Here is a 6,155-nt window from a genome sequence, read left to right on the forward strand (position 1 = left end):
CAGATTCAATTCGGTCACAAAGAGGGAGATTGGTTGATATGTAAGAGGGAAGCTGAGAATTGTGTGAGATCAATGAAGATCAAGGATTGTGGATGTGTTGAAGGTTTCTGCAAGTTTTCTGTGAACTGTTGAGTTCAAAGTAAGTTCTGGTCGATTGATGGAATTTCTGAGAGTGATGACCCGAAAATTTGTCATGTTGTTCAATCATGGATCCAGAGACTTATTTATATTGTCAGAATAGTAAACACCTTGATCCCGGTAAGTGTGACGGTTTCTTGAGTGAAAGAGTGGGAAATCGTGGCGAAACCAGTTCCGGTCGTGTGGAGACTTGGTTAACCGTCCACCCACTACTTTGTAACTCCTTCAACCATTTGCACGACTTATTAACATTTCTCATCGTGGATGAACACACGTGTCGTAGGCCGCCAGACCAAAACCCTAAGTAATATCCCCCAATGTGACGTGATTGATATCTCACGAACGTGGAGTCTGCAAAGCAGACGTGTATTTGATTAGTAGTGGTTGACTTATTAAAGTCTAAATTTTGTTGACTCGAGCATGAATGACGAATGCTCAATGATTCATGGATTGAACATGTTAGACGTACAGTTCTTAGATATTGCTCGTCTGAGCAAATATTGTAAATTCGATGAAATGTTGAATTTTGAGTTGAATCAATATTGGCGGAATATTGATAATTAGGTCAACATTTGAGTTGATCAATTCGACGAATTACTGAATATTGATAGTTGGATCAATATTCGAGCAACTGAGCCGGTATTGCTCAATTCGACGAATTATTTATTGGTAATGTGACCCAATAAAATATTAATTAAAATATTGGTAGACTAACAAATATTATATAAATAATCCATAAGTTGGTTGTTGGATCAACATAAATTTATTAGTGTTTGAACTTGCTCAGAATGATGATTTGTGGAGCGTTTGTTCGAAACCCTAATTTTTGATCAATTGTTCGTCAATTGATGAATTGATGAAAATAGGTCATGAGTGAAGGCGGGACCGACCACATGGGATGATGGACGACCATGTAGTGCCCAAATGCTCGAGTGAGCGTGCACCAGGATCCTTAATTGATCAGTTGGTGAAAGAATGATGATAAAATGTCGGTTTCATCATTTATTAAAATGGTGCTCGTCCGAGCATTAGGTAATAAAACCTAATTTAAGGAGAAGTGAGAGACCGTCCAAGAAGGAATGAAACAATCCCTTGGTGGTGCAGGACCGACAGATGGTCAATTGAGAAAATTCCAAGTTGGTTGGAAAGAGTTTAGACCCAATATGAGCAATTGAGCAAACTAGCTCAGAATTATAAGAATGTGTGGGACCGGTTCCTTGCAAGCCTTAGGGCCGGCCTTGGTCAGTCAAGGAAGCATGCCCGGGTCACCATAATGTTTGTGTCTCAGTTCCAAGAGTTTCGGTATTTTCTGGTATGCGTTTGAGCAATATCTCGGATTTTGAGAAGAGTTCGATCTTTGACTGAAATTCTTGATTTAGCCCGAATGAGCAAGTAGGACTTTGCTCGTTTGATCAAAATTTGGAAAATATTAAAATAATGATATTTTAATATTTGGCGTGAGTAGCCTAGTCGGTCATGTGACCATTTGAGTTTTTGGCTTTTTCATGGTTTGAGCAATATTTGAAAAAATATGAAGAAACCATGAATTTTCGCTGAAACGGAGGAGTTTCATGAGATGAGGGAAATAATAATTATGAAAGACTAGGGATTGTATGGTGTGGGACCGGCCACGGCTAGGGCACGGCCGGCCGGTTAGTAGCCCGGTCCAGCAACACCTTTCCCTATTTTATTATTTTTCATGAAACCGTGAAAATATGGAGAAACTCTGAGTTTTACTCAAATAAGGAAAGTTGCTTGAATGAAAGAGTTTTCATGAGTTCATGAAAATTGGAAAATAATAATAAAAAATAAAAGGAAGAGGCGTGGGGCTGGCCGGTGGACCCGGTCCTTAGGCGCCTCTTTATTATTTTGATACTATTTTCTCTCTCCTATTTTATGTAGGATTCCTCATTTGTCCATATTTTCGAATGCTCGTTCGTGCATTTGGGTGCTCGTTTGTCCATCATTGTTGAGTACACTTGCACCATTTTATGGGGCTTACTTAGTGATAGTCCAGATGCCCGGTTGTTGAGTATTTATTACTAATTCATGAAATTTAGTGGAGAATGATTCATGAAACTGAGTAATAAAGGTTAGTAGGTATTTATTATCAATCCATAAGATCAGTCGTGGATTCGATCATGGATTAGGAATAATAAAATGAGCATTACCATCCCATGGAATCGTGGATTCGACCATAGAATCGGAGTAATAAAATTATCTATTACCATTCATGAGATCAGCCGTGGATTCGATCACGAAATCGGAGTAATGAGATAAAATAGATTATTTTCTAGGAATTCAGTGGTGAATGTCACGGTAGAATTAATCTATTGTAGAATCGAGATATGAGATAGTGAAGCATCATACTCGTTCTGAAAGGTGTATAGTCAGGGAATCAACGTGCAGCGTTGTTAATTCCCTGAAGGCGTTTAGCCCCCTCAACAAACAATTATGTAGAAGAGCCGCCTGAATCTATACACGGTCTCTCTACATAGTCATGGAACAACGAGTGTCGCCGACGTCCTGAAGGCGTTTTTGACCTCTCAACAAACAATTATATAGGAGGATCGCCCATTCATTCTTCTATGTAGAGGCAGGTCTCTCTATGTAGTCAGGGAACAACGAATTTCGCTGACGTCCTGAAGGCGTTAAGCCCTCTCACCAAACAATTATGTAGGAGGACCGCCCAATCATGTTATTCTACATAGAGGCTCATGACGAAATGCGCAGCATCAAACGCTCAGCTAGTGGGAGGCCTTTCGAGAATCATATTCATCATGGCTCTGAGAGGAAATCGATCAGAGATCGTGAAACGGTTCACGGATTGTAAAACACGAATCGTCACATGCGTTACTGAAGCCGGATCAGAAACATGCAGTATCATGATTTTACGATGTTAGCCCTTGCCGAAAATCCACCATCAACATTAAATCCCCTGCTTAGTGAGGGACAATCATGTTCCGTTGTAAGCATTAGATGGTGATTTTCCAGTTAAACGAGATAAGCAGTCGGACTTAGTCGTACAAATGCATTTTCAGAATCCCCGATTTGCTCCAATGATATCATGTACGAGCAAACCATAGGTAAGGACCCTGACGTGTGATAGAACATCGTCCCGTGGTTACGGAGAGACGAAGCACTGCTGATTTGGACGGTCAGACGTTCAGTTTTGGTCGGTTTAGCGTTTGCGGGCCCAGGCCCAAAAGAAGAAATCCATGTGTTTATTAGGTTTTTGGAAAGGGATAATTGGTGCTTAGTACCTAGGTTTTGACCAACACTAGACTTTGGTCTAACATTTGTCCAACGTTAGTGCTTGATACCTGGACTGGACGTTGACTTGAATTGACTCAGTTAGATACTAACTTTTGTTTATAAATTAATTAAAAATAAAATAAAATAAAATTATTAGTGGTATTTACTATCTTACCCCTTCACTTTCCATTACCCTAAACCTAACTCTTTCTCTTCTTCATTCATCCGCCCGCCTCTCCAGAACTTGAGCAACATAGTGTCTATACAAATCCATCCCAATCTCCACCTCCATCGTCTTCTTCTTGCATAACATCATCAAATCCCCCACCACTGTCACCTTCCCATCATCATAATCCATCCCTAAACTATAACCCTATCTAGATCGAGAAATTCCCTCAATTAACATTTCCACCTGAAATTCAGAAAAGAGAGAATTGGGTGATGGTAATGATTCTAAAATTGCAGATGGAGAACAAGGAAGTATTAATGGGATTTAATGCTTGTCATGAACAAGAAAATGGTGTTTCTGTAGAGACTAGAACTAATTGAAGGAGAGATGAAGTTGTTATCAGATTTACAGGGAAGAACATTGATTGGATGAACATCGATTGTTGCTGGTGATTTGAGAGATTGGGGGAAATTTATGGTGATAATAAGCTTGAACAGGAGGATGAAAATAGGGTTTGCATCAATTTTGGGTTCTAATCTAGTTATGAGAAGACTATGAAATTAGGGTTCTTAAACAGAGAGGAGTAATGGAGACGGGTATTAGATGTCGAACTTGATGGGAATGGAGGTCAATTTCAGCTAGTGAGTGCCTCAATTTCATTCTGCTTGTTTTGATTTAATTGAGACAGTAATTTTGTTAGCTTAAACTCAATCAGAGCTTTATTCTAATAAGAAATATAGAACTTTTGTAATTTCGGGGGTATCAATTGCTGTAGTTTTTAAATGTGAAATCAGCGAGAAATTGAAGAAAGAAGATATCGATGATGCCATTGAAGATGGTGAAGAATTGACGGGTTCAGTTGGTGAATCACTGGCCGATGATGCTGTTGATCGTGATGATCAAGATGGTGACTATTTGATGTAAAGTAATGATTCGAATAGAACCATTGGGTTGCTGTTGTTATTAAATGAGATGGGTTTTTTCTGATCTCGACAAATCAGATGGCTGCTGCTATCATCACCAGCGAATGATGGAGTTGTTGGCAGAGAAGAACATGAAGTTGTGGCTGTTTCTGGTGGTCATCGATGATGGATGGAGTTAATCATGGATGGAGTTATCTCGAGCGGGGCAGTGGCTTTGTAATGGAGCTTAACAAATCATTGATGCTGCTGCCATTAATTATCGGAGCTGTGAATGATGGCAGCGATGGAAAGTTCGAGTTTGTTGTGATAATGGAGCTCGGGTTAAGAAACAGAGAGAAAGGGAGAAGGTCTTTCGGTGATTGATGGGATTATGAAGGGGCAGAATTCGGGTTAAAGATTGATAAAGGCAGAGACGAGATGAAGTTGGCTGTGATTGTTTGATTGATCGTGCTTGATTTTGTGGAGATATATGAGCAATGGTTGTTTACTGGAACAACATAGAGAAGGTTCAGATTATGGTGATTATGAAGGGGCTCGAACTGAGGATGAAAATAGCAGTGACGGAGAAATTGTGGTGCTGTCAAAGAGAGAATTTTGCCATAGCTGTTGCTCGTGACGATCATAACCCTGTACGACTAATGGATGGCTTTGATGACATGAGCACGTGATCGGAGGGGAAGAAGTATGGTGGGGACTGGCTGCAGTACTTATTCTGGTATGAGGAGAATAAGTGGGTGTTTGTTGATGGGCTGATTTCAGAAGGGTTTGTGATTGATTTAGTTTTTTGAGGTGTTATTGGGATCGAATTAGTTTCTTGGTCTGTGGTGTTTTTCGTTTCATCTCTAGTTGAATATCGCAGTTAGAAATTGGGTTTGATTTCAATCTGAAATTGGTAGCATAACAGGTGTTATTGGGTGTTATTGGGATCGAATTAGTTTCTTGGTCTGTGGTGTTTTTTGTTTCATCTCTAGTTGAATATTGCAGTTAGAAATTGGTTTGATTTCAATCTGAAATTGGTAGCATAACAGGTGAATTGTGAGGGTTGTGATGATGATGGGAAGGTGAAATGGTGGTTCTGAAAATATTTGTATAGTGAAGGGTGCATTTGTAATCTCAGTTAATAATTTAATTTAATATCAATTTTTTAATAATTACTGAAGCAAAGTTATGACTTAACCTAGTCAACACGGGTCAACGTCCAGTCTAGGTACCAAGCACTAACGTTGGAGAAATGTTAGACCAAAGACTAGTGTTGGTCAAAACCTGAGTACTAAACACCAATTATCCCTTTTGAAAATAAAGTTAATATAAAAGGGAAGAAGCACTATTTTTTTTTTTGTTGTGTATGTTTTGAAAATAAAGTTAATATAAAAGGGAAGAAGCACTATTTTTTTTTTGCTGTGTATGTTTTGCTTGTCCATGAATTGTTCAAAACAAAATTTTATAGGTATACATGCATGCATAGGTTTTATGAGAATTTGTTTTAGAAAATATATGCCCGTTCGTTCGGAATGAGCAATAATCCCTAATACGAAAGAGATACATATATTATTGAATAGACATAGTCTAGTTGCAGTAGAGAAAGTTTTGTTTATGAGGTTTCATGAAAATCAAAATTTATTTTCAAAGCATGAATTTTCACACAAATACCTTTTAGAAACGTATGTTTG

At 38.7% G+C, this 6,155-nt stretch overlaps 1 long non-coding RNA gene across 1 annotated transcript; it reads left to right on the top strand.

The window, feature by feature from the left end:
- Window positions 1–3,594: 3,594 nt before the first annotated feature.
- LOC113313659 lies at window positions 3,595–5,636 on the top strand. Its single transcript, XR_003341978.1, has 2 exons — window positions 3,595–4,203; window positions 4,338–5,636. It is a non-coding gene; the product is annotated as an uncharacterized LOC113313659 (long non-coding RNA).
- Window positions 5,637–6,155: the final 519 nt, after the last annotated feature.

The sequence above is a fragment of the Papaver somniferum genome, chromosome 9 (assembly GCF_003573695.1).
Source record: "Papaver somniferum cultivar HN1 chromosome 9, ASM357369v1, whole genome shotgun sequence".
Taxonomy (NCBI): Eukaryota; Viridiplantae; Streptophyta; class Magnoliopsida; order Ranunculales; family Papaveraceae; genus Papaver; species Papaver somniferum.